At 51.2% G+C, this 26,967-nt stretch overlaps 1 long non-coding RNA gene across 1 annotated transcript in view; it reads right to left on the reverse strand.

Annotated features, from left to right (window-relative positions):
• Positions 1 to 1,869: 1,869 nt before the first annotated feature.
• LOC129405567 (uncharacterized) overlaps positions 1,870 to 26,967 on the reverse strand; it is a 69,700-nt gene continuing 44,602 nt past the window's right edge. The window contains exons 3-4 of the long non-coding RNA XR_008630656.1: positions 24,680 to 24,719; positions 1,870 to 2,545 (exon numbers count right to left, since the gene is read on the reverse strand). This is a non-coding gene — a long non-coding RNA (uncharacterized LOC129405567). The remainder of the gene's footprint in view (positions 2,546 to 24,679; positions 24,720 to 26,967) is intronic.

Consider the following 26,967-nt stretch of genomic DNA (forward strand, 5'->3'; position numbering starts at 1 on the left):
TGCGTGTGTGTTTTGGGGGCCACTCCTCACTGTGCTTAGGGATTATTTCTGGTTCTGCGCTCAGGGGTCACTCCTGGTAGGGCTTGGAGAATATGGGGTACTGGAGATTGAACCCAGCTCTGCATACAAGGCAGGTGCTTTAGCTACTGCATCTCTCCAACCCTGAAAATGTGGTTTTTAAAAATTAAATTTCATTTTAAATAATACTTTATATATAATAGTTTATATTATATTATATGTAATATATTAATATATAATGTAATATATATTACATTATATGTAATATATAATATGTCAGGGCTGGAGCGATAGCATAGCGGTTGGGCATTCGCCTTTCACACGGCCGACCCATGTTTGATTCCTCAACCCCTCTCGGAGAGCCCGGCAAGCTACTGAGAGTATGGAGCCCACACGGCAGAGCCTGGCAAGCTACCCGTGTGTATTAGATATGCCAAACACAGTCACAATAAGTCTCTCAGTGAGAGACGTTACTGGTGCCCGCTCGAACAAATCGATGAGCAATGGGATGACAGTGACAGTGACAAATATAATATATCATAGTTTATAATACTGTTAATGTAGCATTTCTTGTACAACTCATTCCAGCACCACACCCTCCACAGAGTCTCTGCTTGTCTCCAACACTGTCCAGGTGTCCCCAACCCATCCTATTCCCCCCCGTTCCCCGATGGAAACCTTCCTACTGGAGATCAAGTCTCCATTTCTATTGCCCATAAGTATATGTCCTTCCCCTACTATGTTCTTTATAGCTCATGTATGAGAGAGATCATTCTGTGTTTGTCCTTCTCCTTTTTGTTTTTTGGTTTGTTTTTTTTTTTTTTGCATTTTGGGTCACACCCGGCGATGCACAGGGGTTACTCCTGGCTCTGCACTCAGGAATTACTCCTGGCGGTGCTCAGGGGACCATGTGGGATGCTGGGAATCAAACCTGGGTTGGCTGTGTGCAAGGCAAATACTCTACCCCCTGTGCATTGCTCCAGCCCCTGACCCTCTCCTTCTGACTAGCTTCACTCACCCTAAAACTCCTCCAAATCCATTCATTTAGCAACAAATTGCGTGATTTCATCTTTTCTTACAGCCAAAGAGTATTCCATTGTGTACTTCCATTGTATACATTGTAGTATTCCAGTGAACCAGTTTCTTTATCTAGTCATTTATTCTTGGACATGAAATCTTATTTCCAGATTTTGGCTCTTGAGAGAATTGTGGGAATTTGCCCTTCTAACAAAAAACCCATAGGATGGGATATGTCCCGAGGTAAAATAGATTAGAATGCAAAGGGTTTGCAAAAATAGAATAGATAACAAGTATCTGCACCAGGCAAGCATAAGAATAAGGCAACTCTATGCCTCTGCTCTTTATGTACCTATTGTATGTTGATATATGCTGTTAACTAAAGCAATGGTTCATTATGTTGGGAGTCCTCTGGGAGAGAGGAATAATGTGTTTATTTGTTTGGCTTTTTGGCCTTAATCCTGTCCTCTCTCTGGTCCTTGTATTCTGAAACCACCAGGCAGATAATATGGGGTTTGCGCAGGGCTGGCTCCTGGGCATGGTCACTGGCACACTCCTTTGCCCTTTCAGTTCCGATGAAACCTGGGCAGACTGCGGTTTCTCCTGGCTCCCATTTCCAGGGCCACAAGCGAATCTTCCCCAGAGTCACATGTCAAAGGATGTCCCATAGTCTTAAACGTCAGTCTGGACTGGATCTTCCATTCCCTCCAAGGCCCAGGAAACTGTCACACTTCTGGGCCTGACACCGTGGGGCACCCCTGGGCTCTTCCAAATGATCCCAGGGCAGTGGAGCTGGCAGGGAGACGACTGTGCTGGAATCAACACACACAGACATAAATACTTTTCTTTTTTATTGCAAAAACAATAATTATGATCATGCAGAAAATACACCAAACATATGTTCAGTTTAGCAAATACAACAGATAAAGCAAATATTTGTACAACTACTTCCAGATCAAGAGATAAAACAAAACCAAATGGTCGGGGCCCTTGGTCCCAGTCCCCACCTTCCCCCATGTCCCCACTAAACTCACTTTTCTGATGACATTTTTGTTTGGTTGTTTGTTTGGGGGTCACACCTGGTGATGCTAAGGGGCTGCTCCTGGCTTTGCACTCAGGAATTGCTCCTGGTGGTGCTCGGGAGACCGTATGGGATGCCAGGGATTGAACCCAGGTTGGCCATGTGTGTAAGACAAGCACCTACTACTGTACTATCACTCTGGCCCCATCAGACGACAATTTCTGTGCCTTTTCAGTTTTACCTCTGCAGCGCATCTCCAACAATGCAGTCCGTTTTGCCAGTTGTGAGCTGTTCTGTGCATGGAATCATGCCCAGCGCTTCTTTAGGGCACGATCCTATCTTCTGGTCCAGTCAGGAGCAACGTGCACACCCAAGGCTGCAGCGATGGAAAGTCACTGTGTCGCCTGCATCGTCACAGGAGCATTGAGGACTTAGCTGTTTTCTCTCGTGCTGGGGTGCCTGGGCCCGTTCCAGTGCTGTGAAGAGGCTCTGGTGCACACGGGAAAGTTTGGTTAGGGGAGGGGTGCCTCTCATGGGCAGCTGCTGGGTGACAGGGAATGCACATTTTCATCATTGCCCTCACATGTGCTGTTTGACTCCGGAAAAGCTTCTCAAGTAAATGGTGCTGAGACACCCTACCCTTTACTGGGTAGAGAAAAATGAGGCCTGCTTGACCCTGCAGTTTTGTTATTAATGTGTGTGTGTGTGTAGAGAGAGAGATTCTGATCACCCTGGCTATGTTCATGGTTCACTCTTGGAGGTTGAGGCTATTGAAGCTTGGTGAGGGAAGTGCCTTCACAGTGCTTTCTCTTCGGCCCCTGCCCTTGCAGTCTGACCGGGCCACCTTCTGCCCTCAGCTTGTCCCCAAGGGCCTGGCTGCCTGTCCCTCCCCCACCCTCCCTCACCCTCTAGCACTCAAAGGCAGGGCTGGGGGGGGCATCAGCATCAGGCTCCCCTCTGGTCTTGAGACCTCAGTGATGCAGTTTGAGTTGAGAATGAGGAAGTGGAAACCAAGTACGAGGGCCACTGAGAAGTCTGGTCCACAAACCTCAACGTTTCAGCAGCATCCTCTGTGGGAGAGGAACGTGCAAACTGCCTTCAGGGTGTGTTAAGCAGGTGCCAAAGCCGCCAGCAGTGAGGCGAGGCGGGCAACAAAACGCGTCATAGTTTTGCACCGGTCCCCCATGCAAGCCATCCCACATAGTCCACACCGAGTCCATGAGGAAGGTGGGTCAGCCCCAGGTCACGGACAAAGACACGGAGGCCACAACCTTTAACAACATGTTAGTGATCTCTTATAGAAGGGCTTAATGGCCGCTGGGTGAAATACAACAATCTTCACACTCTTTCCTCTAAGGGAACTGTTTTGTAGCATTTTCAGCGGTTTTTCATAACAAACAATACAAAATAAATTATTTCGGTTCTGCTTTGGGGCAGGGGTTGGGGTTCAGGAGAGAAACATCTGAAATATGGTGATGAAAAGGTATAATGGTGGTGGGATTGGTGTTCGAATATTAAGTGTAATCAAATATTGTTTATACTATTTTATAATATTTTTCTTTTTGGGTCACACTTGGCTATGCACAGGGGTTATTCCTGGCTCTGCACTCAGGAATTACTCCTGGTGGTGCTCAGGGGACCATATGGGATGCTGGGAATTGAACTGGGGTCAGCCGCGTGCAAGGCAAACGCCCTACCTGCTGTGTTATCGCTCCAGCCCCTATTTTATAAAATTTTTAAAAATGACAACAACAACAAAAAACACCAAAGTCACAAAGGCAAAGACCCTGAGTGGCAATAAACAGCACGAGGTGGGGGTCTGTTTGAATTGGGGTCAGATAGGGGTGGGAGGCGGGGGCTCCCCACTCACTGGCAGTGCTGTCTTGGACTAGCGACCTGACTTCCTTTGGCCACATTCCCTTATCTGTGAAACGGGGCTCACTGGCTCCCGGGACTGCTGAGAGCCGAGAGATAACATGGAGAAGGAGCGCCGGGCACTGAGAAGGAAAGACACCGGGACGATGGGCTGCTCAGCCTGAAAGGCAGGACCTGCGGGCAGCTTGTCCTGGCCTGCTGGGTGCAGGCCACCAGGCTGAGGCACAGTCAGTAGAGGGCTGGCCAGGTGGACTCTCAAGCGCGGCCACCGGGCAACTGGCCCCCTCCCTCCAGCCCGGGCTCTAGCCCAGAGCTCTCTACCGCATCAAGGTGGCTTCAAAGGGCAGCAGTTTCCGACCGGGGAGCCGCTGAAGGCCTTAGCCCGTCTCTGGTTTGGCAGCGGGGCACGCACATTGGCAGGCAGCGGCAGGGGAAGCCAATGGGCAGCGAAGGCTGTTGCTAAGGTCACTAGTCAACCTTATTTGGCGACACTGGGCTGACCCAGCATTCACCTCTGAGAACCCTGGGAAACGCCAACCACGGATGTGAAATGAACGTCTCAAAACCACAACTTCATTTCCTTTGAGAAAATATTCGGCGCTCCTCTCCAGCCTGCCTCTCGCGAGCTGGACGCCTTTTGTGCAATCGCGTGCAACCTCAAGAGAGAAGAGCAGTAGGGTAGGGAGTGGGGTACAAACCCGTCCGGGGCAGGCCGGTGCGGTGGGAGGGCAGAGGCTGCTGCAGAGCGGGCCCTGGGAGCAGACGAGGACCTGGGGAAGGACCTACCCCGCCTTGCCGCTGCAGACCCTTGCCCAGACCTCCCCACACAGCCCCTGCGGCCTGTCCCAAGCCCTGCTTCCGGCGGCCAAGGAAGTGGTGCTATGAAGCCGGTCCTGGCACACACAGAGGAAGTGGGCTCGTCCGGGCCTCGCCATCTGCCGGGGCCACCCTGCCTCAGGCCGGCCTGACGCGCAAACGTTTGTGGTTTCAGTTTTCTACCTCCCTCTGGTGCATCTTCCAGTTTAGCATTAAGTTAGTGGAGCGGCCGCCCAGCCCCAGACTAAGGTGGGAGGGAAGCGGCACTCTCAGGATTTCCAAAAGAAACCTCTCCCCACGTCCCCATGTCACCTTTGCCACCTCGCTGGCACCTCACAAAGACTTCTCAGTCCTGGCTGAGGGTGAGGGAGGCCTCAGGCCCTGTCAAGAACACCAGCTAACTCAGAGGCCCGGGCATTGTCCCAACTTTGCAGAAGAGGAAGAGGAGGCAAAGAGCAGTTCAGTTCTCTGCCCCATGAAGGACAGAGAAGGGCACTGCCAGTCTGCTCTCTTACCCTGGTACCTACAATGCCTCTCAGATGAGGAAAAAAGACAGAAACCAATGGGAGACATGGGTCGCAGATCAGGGCTGCTTCTCCTGTCTACCACAGAACCACCTTGGCACATCACTGTCCTACACCCCTAACTCTCACCTAATTCTCAAAGCTTTTCTTATCTAGGGTCTTCCAGTGTCCCTGCCTGTTTGGAAGAGGCTATGTGAGCCCATCTGCGTGGGAAAGAGGAAGAGCCGGAGTGACAGAGGATGGTGCCACTGAGATGTCACACACACACACACACACCCCTGCTAATCCAGACACTAGAGGATGGTACTATCAATATCTCTCTCTCTCTCTCTCTCTCTCTCTCTCTCTCTCTCTCACACACACACACACACACACACACACACACAAACACACTATACACACACACCCCTGCTATGTCCACAATCCAGACATAAGAGGATGGTACCATCATGATCTCTCTCTCTCTCTCTCTCTCTCTCTCTCACTCACTCACACACACACACACACACACACACACACACACACCTGCTATGCCCATAATCCAGACACTAGAGGATGGTACTATCAATCTCAATCTCTCTCTCTCTCTCTCTCTCTCTCTCTCACTCACACACACACACACACACACACACACAAACACACACACACACACACACACCCCTGCTATGCCCACAATCCAGACATAAGAGGATGGTACCATCATACCATCATGATCTCTCTCTCTCTCTCTCTCTCTCTCTCTCTCTCTCTCTCTCTCTTGCACGCGCGCACACACACACACACACACAGACCTGCTATGTCAGAACATTCAGGGAGAGTCAGAACTTTGCACAGCTGGGGTACAGGGTGTGTAGACAGCAAACAGGGGCATTTGTCCACTGCATCCTTGACTAAAAGTGCTCATGAGGTTGGAGTACCCCAAGCAAAGCCCAGTTTCCTGGCTGAAGTGCTGATCTTTCCACAGGCCCTCAGCGTCCTCCACTCAGTCCAGACCTGGTGTGTGCGCCCCAGCCTCGTGACAGGCAGTAATTGGGAGTCTGAGGCCACCTTGGGCAGTACTGCCTCCTGCCTCCCATAGTCGTTCTGGGAAGGGAGAGGGGCCTGGGACGAACATCACACGGGGTCTGCGAGGGAGTGTGTGGGCTGAGGAGCTGAGACAGGGTTCCCCAGGAAGAGACAGACATTTCAAGTGAGGCGGTGGGTGGGCGCAGGGTGCATGGTTCTCAGCCTTTCCTTCCCCAGCTCCACGGAACCTTCAGGAAATCTGCATCCACAAAACAGCTCTGCTGGGCTCAGCAGCAGGTCGCCCCCAAACTCTGCGGGGGTTTTGCCCATCAGTGAAGATCAAAATTGTTGTCTCTGCCGGCAGCTGCTTCAGCAGTTGTGCCTGTGTGTGCTGGTGTGTACACGGGAGAAAGACCTAAGAGAAGGGGGTGGGAACTCAGCTTCTGAACTTCGAACCTCTGCTGAATCTCCTCCAGCAGCCCTGGCAAAGTCCAGAATGGTGTGTGTGGTGGGCACTGGGGGTGAGGGGCGGGGAGCCAGCAGATAAGGCAGTGAAGGCAGCAGGCGGGGCCAGAAGCTGGTGCTATGAAATGTCTAATTCTGAGAAACCTTCTCAGATGAACAGCAAGCCAGAATCCTTCCTAAAGTACCTCTGAAAAGTGTTTTTTTAAGTTAAAAAAATGTTTAAAAAAATAATAATAATGCAGCCCACCCGGGTTCGATTCCTCCCCTCCTCTCGGAGAGTCCGGCAAGCTACCAAGAGTATCTTGCCCGCACAGCAGAGCCTGGCAAGCTACCCGTGGTGTATTTGATATGCCAAAAACAGTAATAAGAAGTCTCAGAATGGAGACGTTACTGGTGCCTGCTCGAGCTAATCGATGAGCAATGGGATGACAGTGACAGTGAATAATAAAATTAAAAAAAAAAATTTCAACACAAAGTATGAAAACAGTTTTTCCTTAGAGAGGAACTGCTCCCAGTACGAACAGCAAGCTCCAGAGGAAGCTCGTTCCACCCCCCCCCCCAACCTCCCCGTCCCCCGCCGCCTCTGCTTCAGTGCCCGCAGCCAGGCTGCTCTGGGACCCCCTCCTGTCCCCATGGAGCCCTGTGCCCCGCTACTCCGCTTTGTTCTCCCTCAGGGACTCTCCCGGGGCCTTGAGGTCTCGAGGCTGTGATTTCCAGTTTCATTTTCCAGTTTCAGTACAGATGAAGCCTTGCCAACACTCCACTCCCCGCACCCTGCGGCCACAGGGGCACTTCACGGCCAGGCCCGAGTGCGGCAGTCAGCACCCAGCAGTCAGCACCCAGGGGAGGGCAACGGCCGAACCTACCCCCATACCAGAAATTCTGACGAAGCCTGCGGAGCCTTGGGGCGCACGGCCTCCACCAGCCTTGCCTGGTGCTGGGCACTTTTCGGCTGCTAATGTTGTTTGCAGGGGACAGAGGTCTGCAGAAGCCCAAACTGTCTTCACGCCCCCATGTCCCCCACACTCCCAATTTCCCTTTCAGAAGCTAATTTGTAATAGGCGTTAAGGCAGGAATAGAAACCAAAAAGAAAAAATCCTATTAAAACCCTTGGGTCTTTTTCTCGGTCCCTTGCTCCATTTATTTGTAATTTATGGCCTGTCTAATTCCAAAGAGGATTTAAGCATGTTTATATCCTCATGCCCGCTGCAAGTGTGCATGGGTGGGGTTGTGGGGGGGCCTCGCGGGCATGCCAGCCTGGCTGGCTTTGACCTTGGAGGGAGCAGGTGGGCAGGCCCCGAGCTCAGTAGATGTAAACCTCTCCTAATCTCCAGGGCAAATTGGTGCTCTGGTGTTTCTACTATCAGGTTTTGAACAATCATTAATCAAAATGGCACTAAAAAGATAATCTTTTCAGTACTGGGCTCTCAAGGCTTTTGAGAAACCTTCCTGAAGAGGCCTGGAGGCATGCATGAAGGGGCTCATGTTTGTGACCGGAGGTGGAGGTCAACAGCAGCGGCACCTAGACGCAGGGGTCTGAGACAGGAACTTCAGTCACCTGAATTCAGCGAGGCCATAGTCTCTCGCCTCACCTGTTCCTGCCCAATGAAGCTGCCTATGCCCTGACTCCTAGGCCTGGTGGCAGAGCTGGGAATGAGGGTGTAGTTAGGTTCAGGGGGTGTAAGAGGTGTGGGGTACCCACCCAGTGTACGACCTCCACAAGCTCTGAGGCCTGGCCGGCCTGACGGCAGTGGAGGCAGGACAGGCTGCAGGACCCACACAGCCCAGGGTGGGGGAAGTCCCAGTTCTGTGTCTTTCCTGCGACTGACTGAGGAGGGCACAGAGGAGCCTGTGATGGAGGAGATGGAGGAGAATGAGGAGGAAGGAGAGGAAGAGGAGGAGCTGGTAGAGGAGGAGGAGGAGGAGGAAGCTGCTTCTGCTGGGAGGAAGACAGGAAGCTGACTCCTCCCCAGGGCCCGGCAGGACTTGGAGGCCACAGGCCCCTCACTCCTCCACAAGCTCTGCAAGTGGAGGAGGCAATTCTGCAGACCAGTGCATGAGGTCACTGATAGGCCACAAGCGTCAAGAGCTAGAAGCAAGAATCCACCGGGGAAATGGGAGGCTCAGCGCCAGGTCACAGAAGCAGGGTCACCACGGGTGGGCACCGGGATTTGAATCATGGACAGGCTGAACCAGTACACTGGGGGGTTTGGTTGTCGGTAACCTCAGCAGGAGAGACTGGGGCATCCCACGTCCGCATGCTCCCATGGTCACATGTGAGGCGCACGGCACCTGAGGAGGCAGAAGCCCTTACTGCTGCTCTCTCACTATTTGCAGGGATACAGCTACAGTGCTCTCTCTCTCTCTCTCTCTCTCTCTCTCTCTCTCTCTCTCTCTCTCTCTCTCTCTCTCTCACACACACACACACACACACACACACAGCTCCCTCCCCTTTTTTTCTGTTTTTGGGCCACACCTGGTGGTGCTCAGGAATTCACTCCTGGCTCCTCACTGAGGAATCACTCCTGATGGGGCATCGGGGACCTTATGGCAGGATGCCGGGGACTGAAGCAGGTCAGCCGTGTGCAACGCACGCGCACTGCCCACTATAGTACACTCCACTGCCCCTCCCCCTTTAGGCAAGAGAATAAACAAAAACACACACACTGAAACGTTGACAGTCCTGGATCTAGCTGGTAGGATTCTGAATGGTTTGGATTCCATGCACCCCACCCCCACCGCCCTGCCATAACCGGATACTGATCAAGTTTCTAAAATTTCCTTTTTATTTTAATTTTTTTGCTTTCTGGGTCAGATGCAGCGATGCTCAGGGGTTACTCCTGGCTCTGTGCTCAGAAATTACTCCTGCCGGTGCTTGGGGGACCACATGGGATGCCAGGGATTGAACCCGGGTCGGCTGCGTGCAAGGCAAACGCCCTCCCAGCTGTAGTATCGCTCCGGCCCCTCTAAAATTTCTATACCATACTCAAGTTACCTTTTGTATTGTAGTAAAATATACATAACATAAAATTGATCATATTAAGATTTTTTTTGTGGGGGGGGGGGTGAGAGAGAGGATTTTCCAAGCAGTACATGGGATAACCCAGGCTGAAACCTAGCTCAGCCAAACCTGATACTAGCTTGGCAGACTCCCAGCCCCTAACCATTTTGAAGGGTGTCATTCAGGGGCACGAAGCACAGCCACAGTGTTACATGCTGGGTTCCCTCCCTCCCTCCCTCCCTCCCTCCCTCCCCCCTCCCTCCCTCCCTCCCTCCCTCCCTCTCTCCCTCCCATCTTTTGCCAGAACTTGACCATTGCCTCATGAACCCTGAACTCATGAAACTAACTCTCCATCCCTGTAACTGCCAGTTGCTAGCACCTACCATTCTACCTTCTTTTGTTTTACTTTTTTTGGTCACACCCTGCAATGCTCAGGGGTTTCTCCCAGCTCTACACTCAGGTATTACTTCTGGCGGTGCTCGGGGGACCATATGGGATGCTGGGGATTATACTTGAGTTGACAGCATGCAAGGCAAATGCCCTACCCACTGTACTATCTCTGTGGCTCCCATTCTACCTTCTGTCTCTATGCATTTGTCTAGCCTGAGTTCCTTTTTTTGGTTTTGTTTTGTTTTGCTTTTTTGCTTTTTGGGTCACACCTGGCAATGCACAGGGGTTACTCCTAGCTCTGCACTCAGGAATTACTCCTAGCAGTGCTCAGGGGACCATATGGGGTGCTGGGAATCGAACCTGGGTTGGCCTCGTGCAAGGCAAACGCCCTACCCACTATGCTTTCATTCCAGCCCCACATGAGCCCCTTTTTACAAGGAAACACACACATGTTTGCCCTTTTGTGCCTGGTATACTTCATCCCTCAGAATAATGTTTGTAAGGTCTGTCTATGCTGTGGCCTGTATCGGAATTTCACTCTTTTTAGGGTTGACTTCTATGCTATGGTAAGCAGAGACCCCATTCGGTTCACCCACTGACAGCTCGTGGACATTTTGCATTCTTTTGTCACTGTAAACAATGCTGATATGGACATTGTTGAATGCCTGCTTTCAGTTCAACAACCCATTTTGTTTTCTTCTTTTTTAAATCTGCAGTAGTCACCCTAAAGGGTGTGAAGTGATATCTCACATTGTGGCTTTGGTTTGCAGTTCCCTAATCCAAACTGCTTACTTAAAAAAAATCTAATTATTTATTAGCCAAAAGTTAAAGAAAACATTATAAAATAAATAAATAAAAGGAAAGGAAAGAAGAGAAAAGAACAGGAAAGAAAAGAAAGCTGTAATCTGTAGCACTAGACAATTTCCATGATGTTCTCACTTGGGCTGATTTTAAGTTATCAAGACGAGGGTGCTGAACGTGGAGTTGGGAAGAGATGCACAGTATCCATTCCAAGGACTTGAACTGAGCTGGCTACAACAGTGCGCTGACTCCCCCTTACATAGAATAAAAATATTTCTGTAAAGCATAATAAATAAATAAATTAAATTAAATTTAGGTAAAAAAATCTAATTCTATTGGAATCAATTCCTTTGCCTTTTAATTTTCCATATCATGAACTTTTCTCTAATTCCCTTGTGGGCTCATTCCTAGCCAGACCCCCTTCCCCACCCCACCTCACCCAACTGTGCCCAGGGCTTATCCCTAGCTCTGCACTCAGAATCCCTTCTGGTGGGGCTCAAGGGACAATGCAAGATGCCAGGATCAATTTTAGGATGTGTAGTACAAGGCAAGTGCCTTATCCCTGTATTATCTCCCTGGCCTCACCTTTTGACCTAACCGAAATTACTTTCGTCAGGAGTAAGATAAATAAAAAGGCTATTTTTTTAAAAATTAAAAAGAAACAGTAAAGTATTTTCAGCCTCTGGAGAGCTTCCCACCCTGGGCTGGGACTTCATTCATCTCTGTCTCACTTGGAAACTGAGCCTGCCTGGTGTTTGTGCTGGTAAGTCAGCCTCTGTGGGGGATCAGAAGCCCTGTGGGGGGATTCTATGGTTGGCGGGGGCAGTGAGGGGAATGCAGTACAGAAGTGGCAGCATGTGAGCTCAGCCTGCAAAGACCAGCCGAGGCTGAAAGCAGGGCATGTGTAGAGGAAGGACCTGGCCCGGGCACCATCACTGGCACGGGGCCATCTGTCGGGGGGGTCTTAAGTCTGTTTTCCCAACTCAGCAACATGCGGGGCAAAAGTGGTCCTGTTCACTGCAGAACCCCACCTGTACCTGCAGGCGTGCAGTAGGTACCAGCTGAAGGAACGAGGGGAGGAGAGAGGCACCGTCTCCTTCCAGAATCTCAGCCAGGAGAGCTGGCGGCCTGGCCAGGCCCCACACGGAAGTGGAAGTGGGTGTGGGCAGTGTTGCAGGGGTGACAGTGTGGGGTAGGGGTGAGACCCATGCCATAGCTATGTGGAAGCCGGAAACTAAGAAGGAGGAGAGAACAAAAGAGCAAGAGGGCTGGGAAGGGGGAGCTGAAGAAGGGAAAGGCAGGCTGGGGTGGTAGGAGCAGCGGAAGGAGTCTTTTCAGGAGACTGAGGTGGTCAACAGAACAAAGGACATGAAAGTCAACTGTTGGCAAGGATTATTGTCCTTCTTTTTTTTTTTTTTTTTGCTTTTTGGGTCACACCCGGCAATGCACAGGGGTCATTCCTGGCTCATGCACTCAGGAATACCCCTGGCGGTGCTCAGGGGACCATATGGGATGCTGGGATTCGAACCCGGGTCAGCCGCGTGCAAGGTAAACGCCCTACCTGCTGTGCTATCACTCCAGCCCCTGTCCTTCTTATAGGCCTCAGACAGTTCTGTGGCTGGCTGATTCTGGCCATCTTCGGGACAATCAAGTGGATCCCCAAAACATTTCCTTTTGGACTAGCAGGAATGAAATGCTGTGAGCGGAGCCGGAGAGGTAGAACGGCAGGTAGGGCGCTTTTGCCTTGTACGTGGCTGATCCGGGCTGGATCCCCGGCATCCCAGTATGGTCTGTTGGGCAGAGCCAAAAGGAGCCCCTGAGCATCACCAGCTGTGGCCCCCAAATAAAAATAAAACAAAACAAAAGATACGCTGTACTCTCTGAGCAGCTTCCAAGATGGGCCTGAATCCACTGGGCATGGTACCACTGAGAGCCCAGAGTTGGCACTGTGCCCACCAGCCTCCAAATGGTCCACCTGGCCCACATGCCTCTGCCCTTCAGCTCCCACCAGGAAGCTAGCAGGTCATCAGTCAACACAGGGTGGACCCTGCCCTTCCCCAAGAGCACGGACAGGCTCTGACAAGGTGCTTCTTCCCACTGAGCTCTCAGCACATCGTGAACTCTATCCAGGGGTTCAGCGGGCCTGTGGACCACCCCACCAGGCACCAGCATTTGGGCTGCACCCCGCACCTCCCCGACCTCCATCCACAGACTCACTGCAGAGGGAGCCTTGCCCACTGGACAGGCAGCCCCTGTGTCCACAGAGAGTCCACCCAGGCTCCCATCCCTCGGGAAGGACACGTGAACTGTGTCTGCACTGCGTCTTGCTTCCCATGCGGGAGGCCGTTTGTTGCCCCTGGGCTACTAAGTGCCACTTTGCTGACCTTGGGGGAGCTCAATCGAGTGCCCAGCAGGGCCCAGGATACCGCTGCCAGTGGAGCTGGGAGAGTGAGTGGGGCATGACCTGGCCAGTGTGTGGTCAAGAACCACATCATGTTCTCTCACACTGTTGCCAGAGCTCTGATGAGTGAAGGGCCAAAGAAGGGCGGCCCTGACAGAGTCCTCCCCCCACCCCCTCGACATAAAAAAATCTCAAGCAGGAGAAAGAGGAGAGTTTTGCTGGCGAACAACAACCAGGTTCCACAGACAAAGCCACAAAAGACAGGAGCTGGCCGGGCTTTCTCTCCTGCAGGGAGAACCCCACGGTTGCTCTTTCACCCCGAGCCAGGCCACAGAGAGCGACCTTGCTCAGCCCCACCCAGCACCCTGCACACGCGCCTTCACTCCGCGCCTGACCACAACCCCCCACCAGCCGGGTCCCATTCCTGCAGGCCTTGGAACTGGGAAGTACCTGGCACGAGGCCTCTCCACTTCCTCCACGTGACTGCCTGGGGCCCCGGGGGTGGGGATGTGTGTGTGTGTATGGAGGGGGGGGGAACCAGCAAGGGGCCATTTTTGTGGTCAGGAAATGTCTGTGGCAGTTGCGGACACCAAGGCCCTCCCTGGACCCCTCTGAAGTCCAGGCCCCATTCGCAAAGGTTCTCAACTGCCTAATAGGAATGACAATGTCTAGTTTCTTCCTGACAAACTCATGCTGGTGTGTGTATGTGTTGGGAAGCGGGTGGAGGGGGTGATCGTGAAGTCCCTTCAGATCCAGAACGCTCTAAGTACAAGGGCAGGAAATCTAGAAGCAGAGCAGCAGATACTGACTTGTGGTTTCCTTCAGCGGTTTTCAACCTTGGCTGCACATTTGAGCCACCGAAGAAGCTTCTTAAAAACACTCCTGTCCAAAGAGGGGCCCTGAACAGCTAACAAACACATGAAAAGGTGCTCGACTGCATTAGTCATCAGGAAAATGCAAATTAAAACCACACGGTGATACCAATATACACCTACTAACATGAAAACGTTAGAAAATACCAATTGCTGGACCGGAGAGATAGTACAGCGGGCAGGACACTTGCCCTGAATACGGCAGATCCAGGTTCGATCCCTGACGTCCCACATGGTCCCTGAGCTGCCAGGCGTAATTCCTGAATGCAGAGCCAAAAGTAACCCCTAAGCATCATCAGGTGACCCAAAACCAAATAAAACAATAAATAAACAAAAAAAAAATCAATTTCTGGCAAAATGTGAAGCAACCAGACCTCTCTTATGGTCAAATTGTTTGGCATAAGGGGCTGGAGTGATAGCACAGCAGGTAGGGCGTTTGCCTTGCACGCGGCCGCCCCGGGTTCGATTCCCAGCATCCCATAAGGTCCCCTGAGCACGGCCAGGGGTAATTCCTGAGTGCAGAGCCAGGAGTGACCCCTGAGCATCGCTGTGTGTGACCCAAAAAGCAAAAATAAATAAATAAATAAATAAAAATAATTATTTGGCATAAGATACTAACTCTATACATGCTCATGTCCATGCCTGCAGCATAATATCAATTCTAAGTCTACACCCAAGAGAAATTCATATACGTGTTCTCTGAAAGACACCACCAAGTGCATGATCCCACAGCAGTAAGGACCATAGTAACCCCATTTGCACTCAACAACCCATAGGCCCAGCTACCAATTAACCACAGAACTAATAGTACGCTCATTTTGTGGAATTCTCTAGAGCAGTGTGACCTTATCCTGATACTGACCCCCTTCTGACCTTATTACCTTCCTGTGGTCCCACAAGAACTACTGATTAGTCCACTAGCCTCATACTAGTCCCCCTAGCCCCTGCAATGCTACAATTTTCACCTGTGGCCCCCTCAGAAGATTCTGAGAATCCACAAAGAGCCATATGGCCCCATTTAAGAAATGATGCTTAGAGCAAAGAGAACAAGTGAACTACATCAACCAAAAGAAACCAGACAGGAGAGAACACATCCCACATGATTCATGAAAAAATTCACAAACAGGTAAAACTAGCCTAGACCCTAAGAAGACAGGTGGAGGATTGCCTTTCGGGGCACAGGGCTGCTGGTGACATTCTGTTTTGACATCTGGATGCTGCTAATGAGGTAAGTTCACTTTCTGAAAAGTCACTGGGCTTCATATATGACTTTCTGTTTCTTTGGTTGCATATATGATATCCTTCTATAAACAGTTTTTGGAATTTTGTTGTTTTGTTTTGGGGTTCACCCATTGGTGCTCTTGGCTCTGCACTCAGGAGTCATTCCCGGCAGTGCTCGAAGAACCATATGGGATGCCAGGGATAGAATCGGGGTTGGCTGTGTGCAAGATAAGTACCCTCTCTGCTGTACTATCTCTCCAGACTCTGGATTTTGTTTTTGTTTGCGGGACACATATGGCAATTTTTAGGGGTTACTCCTGGCTCTGCACTCAGGAATCACTCCTGGTGGTGCTTGGGGAACCATATGAGATGCTGGGGATCAAACCCGGGTCAGCTGTGTGCAAGACAAATGCTCTCCCCACTCCAGTATTACCACTCCAGCCCCCTGGAATTTTTTTTTTTAAGTAAAAAAGATTTTATTTGGAGGGTTTCTGAAGGTGTGGAGAGGGAGAGAGAGGGAGAGAGAGAGAGAGAGAGAGAGAGAGAGAGAGAGAGAGAGAGAGAGAGAGAGAGAGAGAGAGAGAGAGAACGCAGGCTTCTCTAAGGGAAGAGAGAGCCCCTACACTCATCCCAGTATTAGACACAAAAGCATGAAATTATACATCTCAAGAGGGGAGATGTGGCACCACATGTGCTCGGGAGCCACATATGCTCGGCCACATGGGTGCAAGCAGCACATGGGCTCAGGCAACATATACACTCCCTGGTTTTTTTTTTTTTTAAATAAAGGAGCTCTACCCAAAGGTGCTACGGAACTCTGGGGGCCAATGTGGGCAATTTCTGGCCTGACAGTTAGGAGCTACCAGGCTACACTTGGGGTGCTAGGGGTCGGGAGGCATGTGGTGCCTCAGATAGAACCCAGATGTGCTTGGATGTGCTCCAACCCCTTGAGACAGAGCCCTGGCCAGTTACTCTTTTTTAAGATCTGAATAAACTGAGTCATAAGCTGGGGTGAGAGTGAGGTTGCTGTTTCAGGACCTTTTAGAATCCTGGATAATGGAGACATGCAGTCAGCTCTGAGGGTCACTGGTTTCGTTCCTTGGGAGAAGCAGACCTACCCGCAGGCTTCCAGGGGGCCTGAGGGAAGGCACTTGCAGTGGGGTGTGTGGGGCCAGGTCAGGAGAGGTCCGTCCTTGCTCCCTGACCAGGGGCGAAGTGCTACGTGTGGCTGCAAAGACTGGCAGTGGCTGATGAAATCTGGTTATGTCAGTTTGTCACAGTGTGTAATGGGAACAAGGTGGACCCAGAGCTGCCACCTGGCCAGGAGGTGGCCAGGTCCCACTCAAGTTGTCCACACTTGTGGGAAATAGTCAAGTCAGGTTCCCAAGAGCATCCGAACTCCCCGGCCGATACATCCTGACTAAGAATCATATAAAGTCGCATACTATGAGAATCATATAAAGTAGCATACTATGAGACTAACACCTAAGGACAGTCGAGATAAGGGCCAGGAGGATTATGCCATGGTTTGGTAGCTGGTCCCATGCGCTGGGGGAAAAGGCAGTTGGGACGGAGAGGGGACCACTAAGTAAATGATGCCTGGAGGGATCGCCCAGGTTGGGAGATGTGCGCTGAAAGTAGACCAAGGACCAAACACGATGACCTCTTGGTATCTCTATTGCAAATCACAATGCCCAAAATTAGCGAGAGGGGAAGGACAGTACCTGCCACAGAGGCAGGGAGTGGGGTAGGGTGGGGTGGCGGGTGGGACACTGGGAACAATGGTGGTGGAAAATGTGCACTGGTGGAGGGACGGGTGCTCAAGCATTGTTCAAATGAAACGCAATCATGCAAGTTTGTAACTGTATCTCACGGTGATCCAATAAAACTTGTTTAATATCAAAAACATATAGGAGTGTGGCTCAAGACTGTGTGGCACAAGGCCCAAGCAGCCAAGTGACCCTCCCTTTTCCTCAGCGGCCTCCCTGCCACCAGTCTGGTCAGGACCAGAGAGGAGAACCTGCTTCCACAAGGGGCTCTGCCCACCTGGAGTCCCCCACCCCTGGGTGCATGCACCGGGGAGTTTCTGCTATGCAGAGCAGCCTCAGAAGCCTCCCCCAGCCCGGGAGCGCCCCCCCCCCAACCCGCCACCCCATCAAGCTTCAAGCATGTCACTGCTTGGCTGTCTCTCAGGTCAAGCCTACAGAGCAACGCGAACAGGAAAGGGCGGAGAGAAGCTGGGGTGTGGGGTGTACAGGCCAAGATGAGCTCAGGTCTACACCACAACATTCTAGGGGGGGCTGCAAGAAAACAAGCGCTTTCAGCTAACAGCCTGCTCTTCCCTCCCCCCAAATGGACAAAACAAACTTTAGGGGGTAAAAGAAGCCCGAGCAAGGGAACTGGGGGGAGTAAGAGTGTCTCCATCCCCTAAGCAGCTACTCTCCACTCCAGTGAAGGAGCAGTGGTACCCGCAGGCCTTTTCCATCAGCCCGGGGGGCTGAGGGCCAGAGCTCAGCTGGGGTGAGCCAGGGGTGGGCTGAGCCCTGGGGGCTCGGTCTGTGACCTCAGGCTGCAGGCCACCCCTCACCTGTCTGTGGAAGAGGCACCACCACCATCTGCTGTCTTCTTCCAGAGCATTATTTATGGAGAGTCTCCTTGGCCTATGTCGGGAAGTGGGTGGCCAGTGAGTGTTCTCGATCCCCACGTACACATCAAACAAAACCCGGGAGACTGATGAGGTGTGGGGAGCAAGGGCAGCTGGGGACCCCTCAGGCAGGGAAGCGGCAGAGACTGCAGGGCCGCTTGGGCATAAGTGAGGATGGGGCAAGGCCCCAGCTCTTGGGGGCTTGTCCTCATTCAGGGGGCGGTGGGGCATGTGGCGCTCCCCTGGGCAAGGCCATCCAAGGGGCTCCTGAGTGGGACGCGCACGGGCCCAGCAAGTCCCACTGGAACGTCTTAATGTCAGGTCTGGAGGGATCCCACCCAGACACAGCTTGGATGTCCCCCAAATGACCACTTTATCTTAGAAGGCCAGCCAAGCTCTGTGGCCCACGAATGTGCTGCTTCTAGGCGGCCCCTAACTTCTGAGCATCACCGTATATTTCGTTCCCTTCCCTTGCAGGTTTCCTGTGCAAAGCACTTCAGTAAGTAAGATTTTCCCTCCTCTAGTGAGTCCAGGACCTTTTCTGTTTTTATTATTATTATTATTATTATTGAATCACCATGTGGGAAATTACAATGCTTTCAGGCTTAAGTCTCAGTTATACAATGCTGAAACAAACATCCCTTCACCAGTGCCCATATTCCACCACCAAACAAACAAACAAACAAACAAACAAAAAACAGTATACCTCCCATCCCTCCCACCCTCACACACACACCCGCCCCCCCCCTCCACCCGCCTCTGCCTGGGTAACTGATAAATTTCATTTTACTTTCTCTTTACTTTGGTTACATTCAATATTTCAACAAAACACTCAATATTACTGTTAGGAGTTCCCCACTAGAGTCAGACCTGCTGTGAAGAGATATGAGGTCGCGCGGCCGCGATAGCGGCTGCACGGTTTTGGATTTCTGTATTTTAGCAACGAAGTCCAGGAAAATTTCTTCCAGAAATTGGATCATTGCAAGCTTGTATCTCTCATTAGTGGTCCTCATAATATGGCGGTCGCCACGCCCCCACCGTCCGGCAAGGAAAAGGAGAGAGAGAGAGAGAGAGAGAGAGAGAGAGAGAGAGAGAGAGAGAGAGAGAGAGAGAGAGAGAGAGAGAGAGAGAGAGAGAGAGAGAGGGAGAGAGAGACCTTTCCCCTCCTGGGCAGGCATGGGGCCGCAGCTTAGTTCTCAGTCTGGAGACATTCTGCAAGGACCTGCCGGCATCAAAAGTAGTTTAGCTGGCCTCTGGAATCATGTTTCTGCAGCTGCGGTGAGGCCGCACATGTGTGGCCCCCGGGATCACATCTCGGCGGTGAGCGGGGCCACCTTTTCTGGTCTTTACTGGCATTAAGAATTAGGAACTTGGGGCTGGAGCGATAGCACAGCAGGTAGTGCCTTGCACTCGGCCAACCCAGGTTCGAATCCCAGCATCCCATATGGTCCCCTGAGCACCGCCAACGGTAATTCCTGAGTGCAGAGCCAGGAGTAACCCCTGTGCATCGCCGGGTGTGACACAAAAAGCAAAAAAAAAAAAAAAAGAATTAGGAACTGAACTTGAGAAAGCCCTTGGGTAGAACGGAGTTGCCACAGCTCGCACCCAGGGCTCTGAGCAGGGTCTTGGGAGGAAGCAGAGAGCTGAGCGAAAGTCCTCTCTGCAGGGGTGAGGATGAAGGGAAGGGGTGGGCGAAGATGAGACAACCTGGGGTTGGCAACTGTGGAAACAGGGGCTGGAAACCTGGGAGAGCTGGGGGACAGGACAGCGGCGGGGAGCTTGTGGTCTTACAACAAGGAACACAGCCCTGCTGACATGAGACCTGACAAAGGAGGGATTTGGCCTGGGACAAAGTGCTCCACCCCCACCCTGATCATGCTCCGATCCTGCAGGGGTCTTGGATCCGTCAAACCCAACAGGAAGTGTGAGGACGGGGAGCCTGGTTGATGCAACCCACTGAGGTCAAGGAGAGCTCAGGGAAGAGTAGAAAGTAGATGGGGCAGGGAAATAGTGTGTGGGCTTGCCCTGCATGGTGATATGGGGAAGGAGGGAGGGAGGAAGGAAGGAAGAAAGGGAGGGAGAAAGGAAAAAAGGGAGGGAGGGAGGGAGGGAGGAAGGGAGGAAGGAAAGAAGGAAGGAAGGAAGGAAGGAAGGAAGGAAGGAAGGAAGGAAGGAAGGAAGGAAGGAAGGAAGGAAGGAAGGAAGGAAGGGAGGGAGGGAGGGAGGGAGGGAGGGAGAGAGGGAGGGAGGGAAGGAGAAAGGAGGGAGGAAGGAGGGAGGAAGGAAGAAAGGGAGGCAGGGAGGGAGGGAGGGAGGGAGGGAGGGAGGGAGGGATTATCGTGTTAGGTTATTCACATGCCCTGGTCTCCTTCCACTTCTGAAGTGCTACTAAAATGTCAGTGAAGCAAATGGACTCTCAAAAACATAGACAAAGGCAAAAAGATCTTGGTGGCTCAGACTTGGCGGCCTGAGGGAAGCTGGAACGCTGGAGGAGACTGGGAAGAAGACAGCTCTTCAGCACCTGGAGAAGAGAACTGATGGGGTGAGTCTTTCGCCCCAGAATCTGGAACAGCTGATACCTGGGGGTGACCAGGGATATCCTGATGGCAAGGAGTGGGCAGCAGAGGGGCCAGGTAAAGAGCCGGGAAAACGGGTTGGAACCCTCCCCTCTAAGATTCCACATTGTCCTCTGCTCCACCTGGCAGGAGACAGAAGATCCATGAGAAGAGGCTGAAGCCCAAGAACGGGAGATGGACACGAGGTGAAAGAGGGAAGGGCTGAGGGTAGGATGTTCGGACTGAAGAGTGGGATGTGCTATTCCCCTTCTACAGGCCCCACCCGGGCATGTGCCGCCCCTTGCCAGAGTGTGGTGAGTCTGGAACTTTAAAAACTGGCTGCAAATTCTTTGACACATCTCCCCTTGAAAGGGTCTCTCATCTTCCCGGATGTGGGTCAGTTTCTAACACAGTGGAAGGGATTAAGTGCTATTCAAGGGTCACCACTAAAGAAGTCAACTACTGAACAGTGTGCCGTGAGGCCACGTGTGGTCCCTCTGGCCACCAGTCCCAGCTGAGACCAGAATAACTGTCTTGAATGGGGCCTCCAACTCCAGACTCCCGACAGTTCGGGCCACCTTCTGTCATTCCAGGCCCCTGGACTAAGTCCCAGGCTCTGTGGACAGAGGAGATCTGTGCCTTTCCCAAATTCCTGACTTGCAGAATAATGAGACGATTGTTGCTTATGCTAGTAAGCCTGGGAGTGGTTCCGAGGGGGAATGGACAACTCAGATGAGAAGGTGAACGCTTCTCTCGGAGAGTCAAATGACTCGGGAGCAGAAATTCTCAGTGGGGCAAACTGACCACCCCCAGGGGTCATTAGCCATGTTTATGGACATGTTTTTATTATTGCAGCTTTGGGAGGGGGCAGAGACTAGCATCTGCGGGGCAGAGTTCAGTGATGCTGCTAAACTTTTTACAATGCACAAGAGCTTCTGATAACAAGGGTTTCTCTGGCCCAGCATGTCAGCAGTACCCAGGTTGAGAAACAGTGGAGTCCAAGAGTTAGAGGCCTGAGTGAGGCCCCGGCTGATAAGTTCTCCCCAGCAGTTTCATTCTGCGTTTTATGGCTTCACTCATAAATACCAACAGATAACCAAGACAGTTGACACTCAAGGGAAGCTTCCAACACGAAAGAGAAAACAAATAAAAAGAAGTCACATGGAAACAAAGACAACACAAAGACTAGAAGAATATTAAAATAAAACCAATACGAGTAAAAAAATAGTACCTTCAGAGAGAGGGCGAGAAAGAGAGAGGGAGAGAGAGACACAGAGAGAGAGAGAGAGAAAGAGAGAGAGGGAGGGAATTAGCAACACCACGGATAAGAATGTGTTGTTATGGAAAATGAAAACCAGAAGATAAGAAAGAGTTCTTGGAAGTGACAAATAAGAAAGAAAAAAAAATAAATAATAATAATAAAAAACAGAAGGCTTGGAGGATATAATCAGGGGAAGTTTTTTTTGTTTTTTTTTTTAAGTCAAAGAAGCAAAGAGATGGGGAAAGGAGAGAAAATAAAAGAAATAAAACAAAAGTAGTTTATCAATCCAGTAGGCCAAACAGATAAGAAGATAAGATCAAAGAAATAGCATCATTTCCTCCCAAAGCACAGGACACGAGATATTACTTAGCTCTGTGCCAAGAGAGGTTTCTCTTCACTATTGAGGGGACTCTAAATCACATTCTACTCTTACTGGCAAGATGAGGGGAGGAGAGGAGGTGGTTTTGTAGGAACATTCGATTCTTTTTTTTTTTTTTTTTGAAAAGGGGCAGGAACGGTGTTTCTGGGCCACACTTAATGATGCTTAGGGATCACGCCTGGAAGTGCTCAGGGGACCATATGAGATGCTAGGGATTAAACCTTGGTCAGCTGTGTGCAGGGCAAGTGCACTATCCACTGTACTATCTCTCCAGCCCCTAATATTCGTTCTTCCCTGCTACCAGAATCTAAGAGATATCTAACCTGGTAAATCAAGAAACAACAAGACAAGCAGAAAAAGGCACTATTCAGGGGTATAAGAAGCTGCCTTGAGGGCGTGGGGCTGAGCCAGGCGGCGGGAAGGAGCACTGTTGATACTTAAACTCTATGTACACAGTGTTATGAGAACATTGATAAAACACAACCTAATTAAGTGAGCATAATAAAAACAGTTTGCAAGGCCATAGGATTACATATGATTGTCTGGAAAATTCACTATGTGCAAGAGTTATGCCCCAAGAACATTGAACACAGGCCGGGACTGGCACAAACCTCTCTGATGTGGAGAATTCATCCTGACATCCCCGGCTCGGGTGGGGTGGAGGTGTGAGGCGACACTGGCTTTCTTTCCCAGCGGCCTGGGTCGGCCTGGGAGCCCCTGCTCCTGAATCAGACTTCGAAGGGACTAATCCTTTGGGAATGGCTTCTAGAACTCACCGGGGCCACTGCCATTCCTACTGGGGATGGCACACAACACTGGCTGGGGTCAGGGCTGGAGCCATTAGGCTATTCCCCGGGTTCAAGACGGGCTGGAGTCAGATTGTCTTGGCTGCCCAAGGGGGCTGCACACTCATCTTACGGACTCCGAGTCCCCCTCTCTCCTGCCAGGGGCTCCCACAAGAGGGGCTGAGTGGGAAGCGGGTCTGCCTGGAGTCTTAGCTCTGAGGGGCGTCTCTTTAGGTTCTCCGTGTGCCCTTCGCAAGCCCTGGCACACCCGTCCTCTCTGCCTTTAACCCAGTTCTCCAGAGTTCTGCCAAAGGCGCTCACTATAGTTTCCTTTTTAGCCTTTTCAACTGTATCTTTTTTTTTTTTTTTTTTGCTTTTTGGGTCACATGTGACAATGCGCAGGGGTTAGTCCTGGCTTTGCACTCATTAATTACTCCTGGCGGTGCTCAGGGGACCATGTGGGATGCTGGGAATTGAACCTGGGTCGGCCGCATGCAAGGCAAACACCCTACCCGCTGTGCTATTGCTTCAGCCCCACAACTGTATCTTTCTTTAAAAAAAAAAAATATCACAATATAAGTAATGTGTATCTTTTGTAAAAAAATAAGAAAATATTGAAAATTCTGATTTGGCCAGCTCAAATAACACCACTGTCTCAGACACTCCCTGCTTTTACACAGGTAAAGATAGTCTTACACACAGCCCACCTGGAGGTCTGTGTGCCGTGCACCCAGTCCACCTGGGGGCCCATGTACTGGGAACCCAGCTCACTGCAGCTGGGCCTGAGGCTCTTAGTTGCATCAATCCCAGCAACTCCTGCTCAGCCTGAGCCTGCAAGGGGTCTGTTGGTGCTTAGATCACAGGAAGGAAGTCTGACAGGGAGACAGCCCAGAGCTCATAAGCATTTTCTATCCCCCGACCACCTTTTAATATTTTTTCATTGAACAATATATTTACAAGCATCATTCTTGGCAACGAATATACATCTTGGTCATTCATGATATACCCGCATACAGACTGCCAGACTTTCAATGACCAATTTCATTTTGCTGGCCTTTTCGACATTTCTCTGTTTTCTAGCATACACAATGCAGTTATAAATAACTTCTGCACAAATGGAATTATTTTCCTAGGACCAATTCCAGAAAGTAGAATGGCTGGGTCAAAGGCTGGCCACGAAAAAAACTGCCCTCCTTTTCCAATGCCATCAGCCGTGCCCATCAGGGCACGGTCCTCCACTCCTGGTATTTACTGGCACCTTTCCTGGTAAAATCTGGACTGTGATTCAACAGAAGCAAAGAATTCCTGTGCTGTGAAGATCCTAGAATATTCCGCTAGACCAGACATTTCTTACTCTGCTCCCTGCCAGGCCTGCTCTGAAACTGGAGTTGGCAGAAGCTCCCAGGAAGAGGCTGGAAGTGAGTTGCCATGTTTTCCCCAGGAAAGCACTGAAGACTGTTTCCCCCTCGTCCTTACACTGTACCCCGAAAGTCAACATAAGTCCCCTGGATCTTCTCTCCATCTAAATGCAAACACTTGCACCGTTCTGGGCAGCCCTTTGCCAATCCCTTCTGAGGCTGTTTCAGCTGGGAAGGTCCGGAGGAGACTTAGTCTCATCATTCTCTTACCTTCAATCTCTCTTCCTTCGAAGGCTGCAAATTCAGGTACCTGGAGAAGACCAGAGGAAAGCAGGTCAGTGATAAAGGCAGAGCAACCAAGGCAGGCACATGGGCAAAACCAGGCTGGATGACAGCTGGGAAATGCAGGCTCCTCTGTGGAGTTCCTCGGGAGCCCCGAGGGTGGACTGGTCTGCACACAGCATGGGTGATGGTCTACCCCTGGTGAGGGGCATCTTTCTCATACCGACACGGGGGACAATCCAAAGCTCTCAGTCCCCGTTCCCAGATACTGATTGAGCACCCACTATATCTCAGGCATTTCCTTGATGTCTGGAGATAAGGCACTAGACAAAATACACTCACTCACTCACTCACTCACTCACACACACACACACACACACACACACACACATCTGCTGGGGGAGATCAACAAACAATAAACTAAATAGGTAAACAAAATAAATAGTCACTAGAAGAGATGAATATGCTCAAGGAGAAATAAAATGAAGGCAGGGGGTGGGGGAGTGAGTAGTGGGGCAGGAAGTGGGAAGCAGCATCAGAATTCTTGGGCCAAGGGGCTGGAGCGATAGCACAGCGGGTAGAGTGTTTGCCTTGCATGCGGCTGACCCAGGTTCAATTCCCAGCATCCTATATGGTCTCCTGAGCACTGCCAGGAGTGATTCCTGAGTGCAGAGCCAGGAGTAAACCCTGTGCATTACCAGGTATGACCTAAAAAGAAAAAAAAAAAAGAACAGAATTCTTGGGCCAAGATGCGACTCAGTGGCACAGTGCTCCTGCCTTCCATGTGTGAGACCCTCAGTTTGACCCCCTCGCACTAAAAACAAAAACCACCTAAGCAATGAGACCAGGGAAGCCCACACATGTGAGAGGTGAGTTATGAACAGTGATCTGAAAGAAATGAGGAAGTGAGTCCTGAGAATTGCTGGGGAAGTGGTGTTCTAGGTGGACGGAACAGCATATTCAAAGGCCCAGAGCCTGCCTGGCGTGATGAGTATCAGTAAGCGGCTTGGTGTGGCCAGACCGCAGGGAATGCAGGGGAAGTGGGAGATGGCATCAGGCAGGTTGGCGGCGGGGCACAGGGCGGTGCTAAAGGTGTTAAAGGAAGCCCTGGTGTGCACTAGAGCTTTCACTGTGGCGGCAGCCACTGGAGAGCTTCGTCACAGCAGTGACATGATGCCTCTTCCTAAAGCATCTTTCTGGGCATTGGGCTGAGAATAAACTGGGGAACACAGGCAGAGTCAGTCAGGAAGCTGTTTCAGACAGCCTGATCCTGGCAAGGGACCACAGTGCTGGATTCAAGGGCCAGCATAGACTGTATATACAGAGAGAACATCAGGTTCTAGAGAGCAGAACAGGCCTTGCTGATGGAGTGGAAGTGGGCTCTGGAATCCAGGATGCAGGGGGGACTCTGGCCAGATTTGGTGCCTGAGCATATCTCAGTCTGAAAGGGGGCGGGAACCAGCTGAAGTACACAAGGTTGTTGATGGAGCATTGTGGGGGGAAGAGAAGATGCTCAAGTTTGGGGCACATGAGGTATGAGATGCTTCTTTTAGGCACTCCAGGAGAGGCCTGTAGGGCGACAGGTGGGTAACTGAGCTAGGGGAGAGGTCCGAGCTCTAAATAAAGACCTGCAGGTGCTTCCTGAGTGGCTCTTTAAAATCATGACACGGGATGATACCAGTGAGAGGCTAACTATCATCAGAGAAGCTGTAAGAGCTGAGCGCCACTGATCACAATAAGGAGGGGACAGGAGTTGCCACAACAGTAAGAGGGAAAACCAGAAAGAAACGGGTTTTAGAAGGACAATTTCTGGGATGGGTCAAGTCATAGGAGGATGGAGAATCAACAGCTGGATCCAGCATTTGGAATCACTGGGGGTCTGGTTCTGGGGCAGGCTTGGTGGAACAGTTCTGTTGAGAATATGACCTGCCAGGGTTTGAGAGGAGGCTGGGGAGCCACGGGCCGGAATACAGGGAGGGAGAAAGCACTGGAAGGGAGGGCAGTTCTATCTTCAGTTGATTTGTTTAAGAAACGTGAAGCACGAGGATGACACCCTCACCACCCCCTGAGTGGCCGCTGCCATTTCGAAGCCTGACTGGGTTCTCCGGGTTGCTGAACCCCATCCTGTGCCGGCAGCAGGAAGCTCTCTGCTGTCTCCAGACTCCCAGGAAGATCCTCCCATTCTCTCATGTCACGTGGAACTGCCCAGCAGGGCCTCGAGTCCTCATAAACCAAGATCTCCCTGGGGCCCCGTCTCCTACGGGCTATGTCCGGGG

The sequence above is a fragment of the Sorex araneus genome, chromosome 6 (assembly GCF_027595985.1).
Source record: "Sorex araneus isolate mSorAra2 chromosome 6, mSorAra2.pri, whole genome shotgun sequence".
In the NCBI taxonomy this organism is placed as follows: Eukaryota; Metazoa; Chordata; class Mammalia; order Eulipotyphla; family Soricidae; genus Sorex; species Sorex araneus.